The sequence below is a fragment of the Chroicocephalus ridibundus genome, chromosome 5 (genome assembly GCF_963924245.1).
Source record: "Chroicocephalus ridibundus chromosome 5, bChrRid1.1, whole genome shotgun sequence".
In the NCBI taxonomy this organism is placed as follows: Eukaryota; Metazoa; Chordata; class Aves; order Charadriiformes; family Laridae; genus Chroicocephalus; species Chroicocephalus ridibundus.
Window position 1 is genome coordinate 27,907,420 of NC_086288.1, and position 15,619 is coordinate 27,923,038.

Below are 15,619 nucleotides of genomic sequence, written 5' to 3' on the forward strand. Positions count from 1 at the left end.
CAAAGTATGCCCTAATGCCAAATATTAATTTTGACATTCTGAAGCATAGCTGAAACTTCCTTACATGCACACACACACTGTAATTTCTCAGCCTCATCCAAGAGACTGACAAGTTACACTACATTATAAATTGAAATAATAACTTTTATAGTTGGAAATATATCCATACCAAATAGAAAGCATAGCAAAGATAAGAGTGGCAAAAACTATTCAGGATAAATTAGTTCTGTCTTTACATAAGTATTTTGATTAAGTCCAGTATTTTTGTGCCCATATTAGTAAGAATACAGACCTGAGGAAACATGAAACAGCATGTTAAATTTCAAGATTTTTCTCTTTGTCCTTTCTAATTCACAACTGTGATTACAAAAGTCACATGAGACGACATCACAACTACAGTCAAAAAAAAAAAATTTCCACCAGCTCTGAATGTTTTAAAGTAAAATAAAGCAAACCAGGAGGGAATACAAATAAGCCACATGTCAGTTGCAGTGTCTTTTAGGTTTTTCCACAGAAAGCTTTTACCACGGGCTCTCTCTGTGAGATCGTGCCAGCTGTGCAGAAGCCCTCTTTTCTAGAAAGACTTACACCAAAGTGAATTATTTCCTAAACCATCTAAAACAGTGAAACTAAACTTCTCCTTTTGCTAAACATTGATAAATCCTGTTGCCTAAGTATAATTACATTTTTACAAGAATAATATTAGATGCATTTGACTAAGGATGTAGCCATGCTTTAGTCCCTTATGTAAACCACACTAAAGATTTGCTGCTTTTGTAGCTACAGGTGCTTAAAAATCAGCACAAACAGCAAAATCTAGTTGAGAAACTGCATGGGATGTAATAAAATTCCTATCAGGGTAAATAATTGTATCAGAACAACAGGGTTTATTACTAGGATTACATAATACAAGGCAGAATGGACGAACACAGGGGAAGGATGAAAGAAAGTACATGGACATTAAAGCAACATCATCTTCCTTTTTCTTATAGGCAGCTTCCATGTTTACAGCTACAGATGCAAAATGAAAGGGAAAACTGAAACAAACTATTTCTAGTATACTTAATAGCCAACATGAAAACAGTCCACAAATATTTCTGAATGTTTAAATAAATAACAGATGAAGATGACAAAACAAGCAATAAGAATAATAGTACAATCAACTAATTTGAAAAAAAAAACCAATCACCTGAAGTTTTGGTCCTCTCAGTTACTTTCATTACTAAAATAATTTGAATTATATTGATTTTAAAAAACAATGCAAGGAAAAGGCCTGCTTATCTTTCAGTGAAGTATGATTTTTACTATTTTAAAAGTTAAATCAAGTACATGGTAAATAAAGTACTTGAGTTATTAGTCAAAAAATGGTAAAGTTTTATGCTTCTCCAACAAATAAACGTTCTCACATTCTAGACCTTCCTATATTGCATGCAAAGCATTATCTTGCCAATAAATCTTGCTACTGTTCATCTCTCATCATTAAGCATTCCGCAATGAAAAAAACCCTATGGTATTATCTAAATAAATATTATACACATGGCTGAACTCTTGCAAGACCAGGCCAATACTAGAAACTTGAGTAATGAGGTAGAAGAGTCCCTCCGTTAGGAGGAATACAAACAGTAGCGTGTATTTGAGTTCAGTTCATTAAGTGGGCAAGAGTCCCCGCTTGACTGTAGCTATTTCCGAAGATGCTCATCAAAACTCTGGAATCAGAGTGGAGCGACATGATCCTCTTGGGGATGATTCAGCTCCATTTAAGCACAGCACCCAGGAGGTGTTAATTCCTCTCACTTGGCTACGCAGGGAGCTTCGACAAGTAACTTAGATGTAGAAATTCACCTTGTAGATATCTGAAATCAAGTGAGATTTTCTTTGCTAGCCACAGCTACTAAGTGAGCAATGAGAATATCTGTTTACATCCTATTCTGGAACTGGGAATATATTTTTTGCCCATGCATGTGTAAGATTATTCTTATATGAGTAAAGTACTTCCTTCTTCTGCGGTAAACCTGCTACATGACCCGCATTAAGCAAGCATTCCTGGGAGACACTTCTACTACCAGCTAACCCCATGATTGCTTTATTTTTGATTGAAAACTGGCTATCGTTATTGATACCTGACATGGTGTGACTTATGCCTTGTAGCCTACAGAGAAAAAATAAGGAAAGTGTTAATATAAAGTTCAGTGCCTGAGTCATTGACAGTATCCAAGACAACACTCTGTAGAGGTGTTAAGAACCAGCTAATATTAGTTCTTTTACTCCCACCACATAGAGTCCTACCAGTCATTCAGTATCATGCCCACTGCTCCCATTTCCAACCAGACATTAAGGAAAAGCATGAAGGAAAACATCAGAGGAAATGAAACCAACCAACAGCAAATGTCTCTTTTTTTTTTTTCTTTTCCTGCTAAACTCCCAGTTCCATCGCTAAGTTATAGATTTGCTGATGCATAGGTGAATCGCACTGCGGAGCTGATGAGGATTTAAACATATAAAGTCTCAATATAGTATTCTGTATAGTTTATCTCATATACTTTGTAAGCAGCTGAAAAGGACTGAACAGTGTTACGCATGTAAAGTACTTTCATTCAATGTGTGTTATAACATTTGCATACACATTTTTTCCTCTTAAAATACAAGAAGCTGAACCCCTCTCTAGCATGAGCATACCAAGGACATTTGAGTTTGCATATGTATTTTTGATTGTGTATTTCACAAGATCATCAGCAGGCATTGCACAAAAACAATTTATGAACTTATTATGAAGTTCATCCTTAGTAATTGAATTCATGAATATAAGTTTATTTCTTTTCTGGAACTAAACATATATTAGTTTTGTTTGAACTGGATAAATGTTTCATCAGCAGCAATATTCCATTATATTTTCATTTGTTCCTTTAGGATACAAAAATACTGTTTACATTTTGAGTTAATTCCTGTCATCGGATGTAGAATACAGGACAGCATCCTGTAGGCTGTTACCATAAAAGTTAGTTCTCAGTGTAGAGTATAGCACAACTGCACTCATTTCATGCTTTACTAGAACGATGGTTCAGATAATAGTATATGCAACTAGGAAAAGATGACTTTTTTTTAGTATCCAGTTGATTTAGAGATACTGCATATAGATTAGATTGTTTTAGACTTATACCCAAATAATAAATTAGCTTTCATGAATTCCAGTATTATAAAAATTCCAGATGTACTTTCTGATGTTAATTAGACACAATCAATTAAATGCATCTTTGTAATTACATTTAAAATTAGCTCAGACCCTGCAGGGAGTCTTGTAAATTTGTCACCACATCAAGCTGACAACATCTACAGTGTTTGAAATTTCACTCAAATCTCCTGTGACTTTTCTAGGAAAGTAGTATTTCAGCACAGTTGCAGAATGGAATCAATAAGAACATCTGTAGAACTTCAGTTCTCAAGTTCTTCATCTATATAAAGAATTGTTTCTAAAAACATCTAGCAGACAGGATATTTGCTCCTGCCAATAACTCTTCAATGGAGACACTTTTAAGCTAGGAGATACCTACTGGAGACCAGTATTCTATAAGCATCATTAGAAATCAATGGCAAGAGAAAAGAGCACAATTTTGAATAGACTATATTAAACTTTGTTTAATTCACCAGTACACTTTGGTTTTAACACCTCAGGCACAGAGACTGCCAGCACAGTAGGAAAAAGCATTTAAAAAGAGCTTTCTTACTTTAAGCAAAAATTCCGCAGTCATTCATACATGAATAAACATGAGCAGGTAAATAGAATGTTTCTACGACAGCAGCCTCAACCTTCAGAAACAGATAAAAGGTGTGCAAAATGAGAGCTGCTAAATGATTTTATTATTATTCATTTATATTACAGAATTTTTTGCTTAGCGACTAATACCTAGGTTAACCGTATTATTGAAATGCATGCAGCATTTTAATAACTGTTTTCATCTGCAGGTTCAAGATAGCCAGACACATTCTCTTGGGACAAAATATAAATCTGACTTCAGTGAGACAACTTTCTCTCCCTGAGCGCTCTCTCATTTTTTAATGGAGATGAATAGTGATGAATTATTGAAATCTTCACCAGAAATTAACACTGTGGTGTATTAAAGGAGGGGAACAAACTAGAAAAACATTGATCTCAATTTTGACATTGATTTCCTGAGGAAATTGCAAAAAATTGTATCTATGTTATAAAGGAAAAAAGAGGGAACAGTTATATATATCTGATAAATGCTGTCATGAAGTGGTCTGTGTGTGCAAAGCACAAATGGCCTCTGGCATTACTGGAAATCAAATGCAGAGATCTTGGTTTCTCTTCCCTTTTTTCACTCCACTATCTGGTTTTGTAGCAGTACCTTGCAGATGGGTTTCATATTCCAGGCATGATTGCATATAGCTGTTAGAAATTAATTGTAGTATACATTTCACATGTGTAATGGAAAAAGGAGAGGGGGAAGATAAGTTATTTAGAGATCATACGCATGATCAACATTTATGTGATGTGTTCATTTGAGTTATCTAATTCCCCCCACCAAGTTCCTTTGAGAAATATATCTTTACTTGATATAAGCATATGCAAGGCAGTTTGAAATTAAACAATTTCCTGTTCCTATGCAAAGAAATTAAAACAGGGAGAAAAACTTCCTGATCCAAAACTAGCAAGCACTCACAACATTCCAAAGAAATCAAGTTTAGAAGAAATGTAATACCAGGAGTATCGACAGCACTGCTAAGGTGTAGATGGTAAGCAATTTTTCTAATAGGAAGAAAAGTAGAAATCAATACAGCAGAAATCAAAATCAGATTTCTTCAAAAATTAGCTGGAAAGCTGCTAGGTGTCTGTATGTGGTTTATTATTTTGTCATGTAGGACCCATGATGTCTAATAAATATACTGAATTAAGAGTCCATAAAAATACTTATCTGTATTATAGAAAATGCCAACCCTCGGAGGCTTTAGACAGAAATTTTACTGGCAGATTTCCAGAATCTTGACACATACAAATAAAGTCAAACCAAAGGAAAAATGCAACAGCTGAGCTTTCTGTTGCTGGTGTTTCCAAGACAGAGCAGTTTAATGATTCATCATGGAATATAACCTTGCAAAATGTCAGTAAGAGCAGAGATGACTTCATGCACTAGCAGTCCCATAATTCTGCTCTAACTCTCCCCTCGCTAAAGTTCACATCTCCTTGGTGTCTCCTCTCTTAATGCTCTCTTAGGACCCCACAGCTCTAATCTAAGGGGCTGCAGTCATAGACATGCCAGAACATAAGTACACCAACAGCTGTGTCAAAGATCACTGAACCTACAGTGAATATTCTTATTACATTTGTTACAGTTTAGAGCTCTGAGCCTACCCCATTAGAAAACCATATCAGGGGAAAGACTCAGCTTGCATAGGGATAGCTTCACCCAACATCCAACTATTGTGACAATGGACAACAGCAAATGCTTAAGATTATAAGAAAGCAAACTTTCTTATAAGAAGAAAGTATTTCTTCCTGATGTAGTCATCTGGTCACAAGTGATCTGTGGTGCAAGACATTCTTGAGTTTGAGCTAATATCTTTTTGATTAACGGCTCTTGATAACAGATTAACAGCTCCTTTTCATCTATGAAGTTTTCTAGTTGCTTTTCTGCATCCATGTAAACATTGGCCTTTGCGACACATTGTGGCAGAGCTCCTCAGTTTCACTGTACAAGGCACAAAGAAAAATATCCACTCTTTTTAATAGACCTCTTTATAATTTCATTTTATAGCCCTGATTTCTTGAAATAAAAACTAAGATTTGAATGACAGACCCTAAAATAATCATTCCTTCATTCTTCATCTTTTCCACACATTCCTATAACCTTTCCCTTCTGTCTTTCCTTTTCCAGCCAGAAAATCCTAGCCTTTTGCTCTTTCTTTCACTCCCTCAGTACTTGAATGGTCTTTCTATTCCAGACACACAAAATGAGCAGGTTCTATCTGTATTTCAGTGTAGGATCTTTAGTTTAGGTGGTAAGCTCAGAGGAAATCAGGAACAATTTCACTAGCACCCTATTTTCTTTTGTTGGAGGTCTACCTAGATGTGTAACCATTGATGGGTTGCTCAAATAAATGTTTTATGATGAATCAAACACTAGGCCTGCAGGCAGCTTCAGGGCTTGATGGTGAGTATCTTTACCTGCCATACAGTGTAAATTCTAACTTTTCAGCACTGACAGAACTAACATTTATCAGTGTCAAATGACCATCTAGCAACAATGCTGCTTGATAACTTTTTGTGATGGTTCATTTTGTGGAGTTATTGTCCTCTGAGACCAGTGGTGAAGGAAATTGCTTGGCATGATGTTTGCTCCTAAGTACAAAGGAACTAGGCAGTCCTTCTCTGTCCTCTTGCAGATTCAGCTCTTGCATCTGCTCCATCCCTATGCAAACCAGTGCACAAGCTTCTCTGCAGGAGCAAAGCATGCATGGTATAGTCCCAACTCTCCTGTACTCAGCAGGACCTACCTTCTAGGTCATTCAAATGGGGCATTCAAAAGCGGCTACCCTAGCAGTGAGAGAGGAAAGAGTCTGACAACTAATGGAAATAATCACCTCCTCTAACAGTTCTGCTTTTGCCAGCCTAAGTGTGTTTTCTTATCACTAGCAATTTTCTATGAAAAATACAACTCAGTAAATATTCTTTACTACTGGCTAGATTGAACAGCTGCAGACAGAATGTACCCACCACATTTAGGTGGATCTCCTGGTCATCTGACCAGAGTCGCTTGGCCTTGAAAAATCAATTGGATCGGTAGGGGTTTTATTCCAGTCTCACCATGGATCTTTAATGGATACTCAAGAGCTCTTTAGGTGTTCAGACACCATTAGAGAAACATTTCTCCTCCTTTCCACTACCCCCTAATCTTTGTTTCCATTTGAATTACCTGACTGGAGAGATTTATTTTCGCAGTGTTTTAAGGATTAGAATATCTATTCCAGTACACACTACTAAGGAGATGGTGGGAGTCTGGAATGCCAGACCAGACTAGTGGGTACTCTAAACTACTCTCCTTTCTCTGATTAATATCAGATTTTTACCTTTCTGTGTGAAATCTTCCATGCCTGCAGAAATTTTTTTTTCTTTATCCACTAACTAGAAAGTGATGTATACCCTAATCAAATGTTACCTACCGTAAACAAAGAATATTTTCACCCTGAACTCTTTTAGCCCTTCCACTACTGTACTGATTTTTAAATACATATTTTTGTATGTTTGGCAGTACTATTCCAGAGGTAGATTTGGGGTAGACCATGTTCTTAGCATACCAGACACCAGCATTTAGGGTTCCCTTGAAATTTCTCCAATTGTCCAAAACTGGAACTTGATCTACACATCTATCTCCATACACACATTTTGTTCTATATTTCAATTAAATTTAATTAAAGAGTACTTTAAATAGAGAAAAAAGTGTTTTTTCCTGAGGATTGTGTAAGTAATCCTACCACTACGCTATTAAAAATGAGTGATTCTCCTATTCAAATAAATGCTGACCTCATAGTAAGAAATGTTAAAATTTATCTCTAAAATCAAAGATACATTGAGGCAATCCCCATTTCAAGAACACATTTCTTTTCAGGAAATTCAGTCTAAGTGTTTACCATTCAAAATACAGCAGACCACAGCCAGTTCTGTTTGACCACCCCAATAAAAATTTTTCCTCATGCTAAAGAATTTGAAAACACGCCTGGGCATGAAATTTTAGTCTAAAACTTACAGTCCATCCACTTACCCCACTAAGTACCCCATTTCTATGAGACGAGTCACCACTAACAGTCCAGTTCAGTTCACTTTATAGTTTGGCTCAGTTCATTTTCATAAACAAAGATCAAATTCTATTAAGAAACCAAGAGGACAGGTTGCTGGTAAGATCACAAACCTGATTTTAGTATGTCACAACATTTCAGGAAGGATAACAAGAGTTAACCTAAAAGTTTACCGACTTTATTTTCTTTCCTGAAAGTGCTGGGGACATAATGCTACAAGCTTTTCTCACCATATCAATACAGATGGAATGGATGAAACAGAAACCTATGAAGTACAACAAAGTAAGGATTATCTGTGAAATAATTCTGCCAAAGATTAAAGGACAGTTGTGCTCTACTGTAGGACTAAAAAGAAATTAATTTTCCTAGGAAATTGTCTACATCAGATGCATCTAAATTTATCCGTAAAGCAGAATGTTCTCTGCATGATGAGAATTCATAGGCATTCATTAGAGCTATGATATCTTATTCAAAATAACGCACGCTGTTCTTCAAGCAATATGAAGGCCATATAGACCAGCAGCTTTTTTCCAAGGCCAACAATTGCTAGAGCTAGTTTCTGTACACAACTCTACATCAATTTTTATGAGGTCAGGAACACAGGCAAATGGAAACTTGCAAGGAAGTGGTTGGTGATGTGTCAGAATAATATATATTTTTATTGCTGAAAAGTTCATAGTGAACCAAAGTTATCTTTGTCTATTTACTGTCTCATTCTTCCCAGAAAATGCCTGCCTTTAAAATGAGACCAGTTAGTGAAAAACAGGTCTCTCATTGTCATATGGATCACATGGACTCAGTGACCACATCTATGAGCCCTGCTGATATTTCTTTGGAGGTTAAGGGGAAGATTTGCAATGGTGAGGATCACTTACCGCGTTTAAATAAAGTAACAACTTTAGGGTTAAAAAGATTCAGTGAGAAAATGGGACCAACCATAAAATGTCAGATGAAAGATCTATCTAGTTCAGTATTCTGTACTCAGTTACAGACAACAGAGGATTCCTAGGGAAAAGTATAAAGAAAATGAGAGAAACATATTTCCCAAAATTGCCTCCCAGGTTTCAGCTCTTTGTTCTGAAATTTCGTGAACCACAGTTGGCATCTTTTTTAAGAGTCCTAGATAATTTTTTCTTCTGTTAATATATTCAAACAGTTTTTAACACCAGCAGACTTTTAGCATCTGTAACAGCCTCTGGCGAGGAATTACATAGCTTAGCTCTGAATTTGGGTTTTTTTTTTTACTTTGTTTATTTTTCAACCTGCCATAAGCAATTTCAATACATGCACATCAGTATTACAGAAGCTCTGGAGAACTGTCCTGACAGCTTAATTCTTTTTTTTCCAAAATTCTTAAACTTCACTCCTATTTTGTGTACTCTTGAATTCACTGAACAGATTATTTTAGAGTCTATGAACCTAAGTTATCTAACAGAACAGATATTGAGATAATCTGTTGCCTTAGACAAGGAAAATCCTCTCAGCAGATTAATTACTTTGAAATTTCTGTCTTTTGTGCAAAACTTTAATTATCTGAAACTATTGAGTAACCCCCATTACAGCTGTATAATTGAAGTTCAACAGTAATTAGCTGTTGCTCTAACAACAAGATTGGTTGGAGCAATTATAGCAGTCCTCTGGTTTTGATCTTTACCACTGTTAAACCTTTCCCAATAGCTAGCAGTATTAACTTTTGACAATTCTTTCCTGGAAGAATAGAGGAAGTCAGATAATTATTTTCATTGTTTCTATTTGGCTTTTTTTTTTTTCTTTTTGTCCTAAATCTACATTCAACTTCTAAACTTTCCTGGGTTCCTTCAATCAAATGAATTAGTTACACATACCTGCCAGGGAGTTGCTTTCCCCTAATTTAAAACTTGCCTATGCAGCTGCACAACATTATGCTGGTTATTAAGTCTGTCACTATGTTTCAGGATCTCAGGAAACAGGTTTAGGTGATTATATAGTAGTAGTGCTGCCTTCATAATCTAGGGATAAGTGAGGCAAAACTGTATTTTTAATATAAAATACACCTCTCCCTGCAAATCTTACCTTGGTAAAATAGCCCAATTACTAATATACAGCACACAATACAGATGCAAACTGTGTGTGCTGGGATCAGCCATTTCGTTTGGGGAAAGAGGGGAATCACAGTAGGAAATTGGAATAAAGAACTTAGGAAAATAGAAACTGTTCCCGAAGAACCAGACAAGACATTTCCAGTAAATACTGATTCCAGTAGGTGGTAGATGGATGCATACAAGACTAGGGAGTTAGGTCTAGTCTGTCTTGGACTACTTAAACCTTTAGTCTTAAATAAAAGATTGTAATATTGTTTGTGCAAAAAGTCAATAATAGAGGCCTTTTTTCAGATTTTTCTGTCGGAGTAAACATCTGTATCACTGCAGTCTCACTGGTCTCAGTTCTTGAAGGAAAGATCTCCAGATGACCAACTGCAGGGTTAAAAACATTGTTATTTAGTGTACTGCACAGTTCTGAATTTTGGAGTAGAGAACAACAGCATTCCAGCAGAAAGTACATAAAAACAAGAAATGCAGTACCCAAAAATGGTACATGCAAGAAGATTTAGAAAGGACATGAAGGAGAATTTGACTCCATAAGAGCGACGCATATAAATTTTAAATTCATCTATCCATCTCCAATCCCAGAGTCTTTGAAATTTCTAAGCTTTCCTATTTCTCTGGTAATAAATTGATCTGAGCTGTCACATCAGTGCCATATAAAGACGGGTTTCCTACCTTAGATGCATGGTAAGTCAACTTTGAATGGGTTCTCTTTGAGACCACTTCATAAGCACGTTGTTATCTACCATATTTCTGTCACCCTATATCTCCTTCATTATAACTGCTTTTCATGTGAGTCTCTTCCCACTAGCATATGTGAGTTTTTATAAGGCATCACTGAGATCCTCCCCAGCTATGTAATTTACCTCTTCTTTTTTTTTTTGCCAATGTTCACCTTGTTATTTTCTCACATTGTAACCATCTGCTTCAACTAGCACAAGCACCTCTCATTTCAGTACTACCCTCTGATTTCATTAAATTATTACCAATACCTTCTCTGAGTGCTTAAACAAGAAGACCTTTAATAAAACTCTTCTGAAAACCGATTTCCAGACAGATTGCTGTTATTCATTGCCTATTATGTTCACTGTTCTGGCTAGCTTAAGATATATTACTATAACCCTATTCAAGCTCATTCATACTCACTCTCAACTAAGATTTTATAGGAAAGCCAATCAAATTCCAAGCAGTTTATATTTTTGTGTCACTACATTCTCTCTGCCTTTTATACCTCTATCAAGAAACAATTGAATTTTGATTGGCAAGATATGATCCTATTTATAAAAAGAAGATGCATAACGATGCTTATTTTCTAGTTTACAGAAACTAGTTTATTATTAGACAGCCATTAATGTTTTTCACATGTTCAAACACAGCGAAAGTCAGTATCACTGAAAAGTCTTTCAGAAGGTAATGCATCATTCCTGTCATTCCTGTCTAGACTTTGAAAGGTGTTTTGCCTGAGCCTAAAGGTTAGACCAACTTAACTAAAATCAGCCTTAAAGCAGACTTACTTGAATTACTATGTATTAATGGCAAACAGTCTTAAGTATCAATTGCAAATAAATTTCAATTTAACATTTAACTCCTAACAAGCAAACTGACACAGAACAGATTTGAACCACAGTAGATGTCTCATATGGCTTTGAACCCATTTCATTACAATACTTTAAAATTCAGTCGGAGTTGTAATAAAGCTACTATTTTTCTAACAGCTAAAAAAGCTGCTATTATCAGCTACTATTTTTCCTTTCTCATCTCTGTAATAATTAAATATTTAGGCTTTCCCGTCCTATTTTAGGATCAATCATCTGATTCTTCCACTCACACACAAGCTATCTGACGTTCATCCATCCAAGTTCTCATCTTTCTTGGCAGTTTGATTCAGCCAGACTATTTAGTGGAGGGGAACCCAGTGACATCTCATAAACCATCTTTTTGCCATGTCAGGTTTGATACCATATAAGAGATTTCTCTCACTTTCAAAACCTGGTTTCTTCATTTGTACATCATCATCTGAGATCTCTTTCTACCCTCAGAGTGGATTTTCCCACAGAGGATTATCTCCAGGGAAATTTGTGAAAACGCTGCCATTCACTTGTTTCAATATTACGCTCTGCCCCTATCAATGGACTGTAATAATTGCCTGGATGGTTGTTTCTACACTGTAAAGTATTTTGATAGCCAAGTATATGAACAACAGACTACCTTTATTATTTTGTTCCTGTTGTTTTTACCAGAGGCTGGACCGGATGGCCTTTAGACAACCGTCCAGCTGACATTTCTATGACTCTAAGAATGTCACCTTGGAAGTGAAGCACAGAAGTAATATTAAAAATACAAGTCGAAATATGCAATTGAGAAAGATGCACCTTTAATTCAACCTGCACAGTGATGACCATGATGTAGGCCTAACCATCCAGCATCGCCTTCCTCTTGGCTTTTAAAGAACATTTAAAAGAAGTAAAAGAAAGGCTTTTCCACTATGAAAATTTATGACAAATAAAGTCAGTACGAGTAACCAGGTTACCAGTAGAGCTGTTGTTACATCAGCGTTCCTCAGGCCCCTTCAGAGCATCAAGCTGAGGATTCAGTGTCTAAGAAAAAAATTGTGGGGATTCAGGTCATTATAGCAATAAGGTTGGGACAGTGATTACAAACTATTTCAGTTAGGCTTCAAACGTTACCTCTAACTCTACACCCTATCCCCTACCCTAGTCCCTTACTCTAATTCTTTTCACTAGTCCCTAAAGCAAGCCCCTTCCTTGAAACCCCTAAACCTTATCCCCTTGCACTAACCTCCAAACCCTCTCACCCTATCCTGTAACTCTAACCCTAACCTGTTTGGCCATTGGGAGGCAGAATGCAGGGATTTTGAGATCATGGAGCAAAAGAGAAATCCCGGCTGCCCAAATTAATTCATAGCAACAGGGCATATAATTTTTTATGTAAAATGGCCTTATTCTCTTTGAATGTGTGAACAAATATGGTGTAGAGTTCAGACCACATCTTACCAATGTCACGAAAGACTTTTCTTACATTGCAGTAGTAATGTAAGAACAGATCCCAGTACTTAATCTCTCAAAATGAAGTGAATGTGTCCAGTTCCCTTAGCTTTCCATCTGTCACATGTGATTACATTTTCTCGATTTATTCAGTGGTGATGGAAAAGAAGGCATGACTGAGTTTCGTGTTGCTTCAGTGATTACACTGCAGAAAAAGTGGTATGTTTGGGAAATAGCTGCTAATCCCACTGTGATATACGCAGTTTGTAGTCAAGGATTAACACGGATGTGGATACATTAATTTTATACATTAAATTTATACAGGATTTTTTTTTTAATCTGTATTTAGGCTATGTATGATCTGATTTGTGATATGAAATGGTTATAAAGCACTAGTAGTTCTTTCCAAACCCATGCGTCTGCTTCGGTGCTGAAAATATTCCTTTCCCCTTGAAACGGACACAAACTTCAAAGCACAATTGCAAAATATAACTAAGTTAATGGACAATGGTCTTATCTTAACATGGCAAGCACCTTAAGTGGAGCAGTAGCCCAGCCATGGGAGATCTACCAACAGAGCAGGTCATAAAGAATCCTTCTCATGGGACATTGATATTCTTATTATTTAAAGTAATATGCAAGTTTTTCTTCACTTTATCTTAAAGAAAGACCTTGGATCATTAATCTAAGCAGAATTTCTGATACTGCAACTTTTGTAACTGTAAGTATCTGGGTTTTCAGTGGCTACAACTCTAAAAGACAAGAAAAGTCTGAAGAGACATTTAGGGGATATAGGTCTGGGTTGAAAAGAGGCTTAAGGAAGATTTAATGTTTAGGAGTCCAAGCTAGAAACTCCTGTCTAAAGCTGTAGATTTAGTCTGTGACTTTGGATAAGTCAATAAACAACCATACGTCATACAAATATTCCAAAAATAGCAATGACTGTGTCATGTAGATGGTATGCTATATAGGTACCATAATCATAGAATATAAATATAAAAAACAATATAAAAGACAGATCATGTTCAATAACCACATAGTTTCTATATATGCTTCAGAAATCCTATCTTCTTCATGGTTCAGAAGAATAAGAATAGGAGCTTTTTCTTAAACTGTAAGGAATCTAATAGAGTAGATATTACCAGTCGGTGTCTTCTAAAGAAATATCACACCCAGATGTAACAATGAAAAGGTTGTTTAATGAATGAATATTCTACTTTTTATTTACATTCAGTTAGTAAACATAAACAGAAAATAGGCATGGAAGATGGAAAGAGGGTTAAGAAAATGTAGAAGTAATGCCTCCAGAAAGAAATCTTAGAATTCTAGGCCAGACATAATTTATAGAGACAGACCAGATGTAAATTAGGTATATGGTACTGAAAGGAGTGGAGATGCTTTGATTTAAAATACCTGAGGAGTTCACTAAAAAAAAAAAAAAAAGGAAAGAAGTCACAAATATCCAGATTTCTCCCAGCAGTATCTCACATAATTCCTTTTTTTCCATGAAGACTAATCTCGAAAAGACGCTTTAGGAAGATACTTATTTTAAAGGAGTAATAAATGCAGAGATAAATAAGTGACAGTCAGTCTAAGAAATTCTCAAGTCACCATATTCATGCTGCAAGAGCCAGGGGTAAAATTAATAAATCGGGCTGTATGACAACCAGATGGTTCTGCAGGAGAAAAACAAATCATTGCAATCTCCAGAGGACTAAGCCATCAAATAATTACTTCAATACATTAGTTAAATTAATGAATTGTAAATGTGCCCTCCCCTCCCACTCCACCCCCAGCACACATTTTTATATGTGGACCATTTCATCTCTACTCAGAAATTCCACCAAATTCTCCTGTTAACTAGGGAAGAGTCCCAAAGAGAAAACTGCAGATGCATGGCACTATTTCTGCCATAACACTTCAGTTTCCTACACCCAGTCCCATTCAAAGACTGACTCCTCTCCAGAAATATCCAATATTCTAAATAATACATAAACTGTAGGCCTAATACCACAAACATTCAACTATATGTGCATCTGCTAGCTTCAATGAGATATGAATAAAAAAGGTTATGCTTGTGTACATGTGTTTATAGGATCATGTCTCACTAGTGAAATTAGGTTACTTTCATAGTACATAGTGATTACTCCCAACTTTTGCTCTTTTGAGAGTTGCAGGGGTTGCGGGGGAAAGTTTAAGATGTTTCACAGAAGATGGCTTGGGAAAATATGTCATTTTGCCCAAGCCATTCACTGAAGATCTCTAGCACCTCATAATGAGAACAAAGCCTTGAAATCTGGCAGCATCTGTGGCTTGCTACAGCTCCTTAGCGTCACAGGTCCCACATGCTCCTTAGACACTTGATAGAATTTGACTGCAAATGTATCCAGCGATTGTACCAGGAACTGTTCAGGTGTTACTCCTGGCTGCATCAAGTTACCAAAACTGATAATGCATGATCTGAGAAGAAAGCTCTCATTTCTCATCCAGGGAACAGCCTAATGCAAATGTGGAGGAAATGAGCCATACAAGGAAGTGGAAGAGGCAATTGGTCAGACGGAAATGAGGCTACAAATCAGAGAAGCAGCCAGGATTTCAGTTTAAACTGCTTTAAAAGGATTAGAAGTCGCTAAAATACCTGAAAAACTGCGCATATGCTTGGAGAATGGTAATAAAAGAGTTTGATCAAGCAGGGAACAAAAGAAAGGAGAGAGGGAGGGA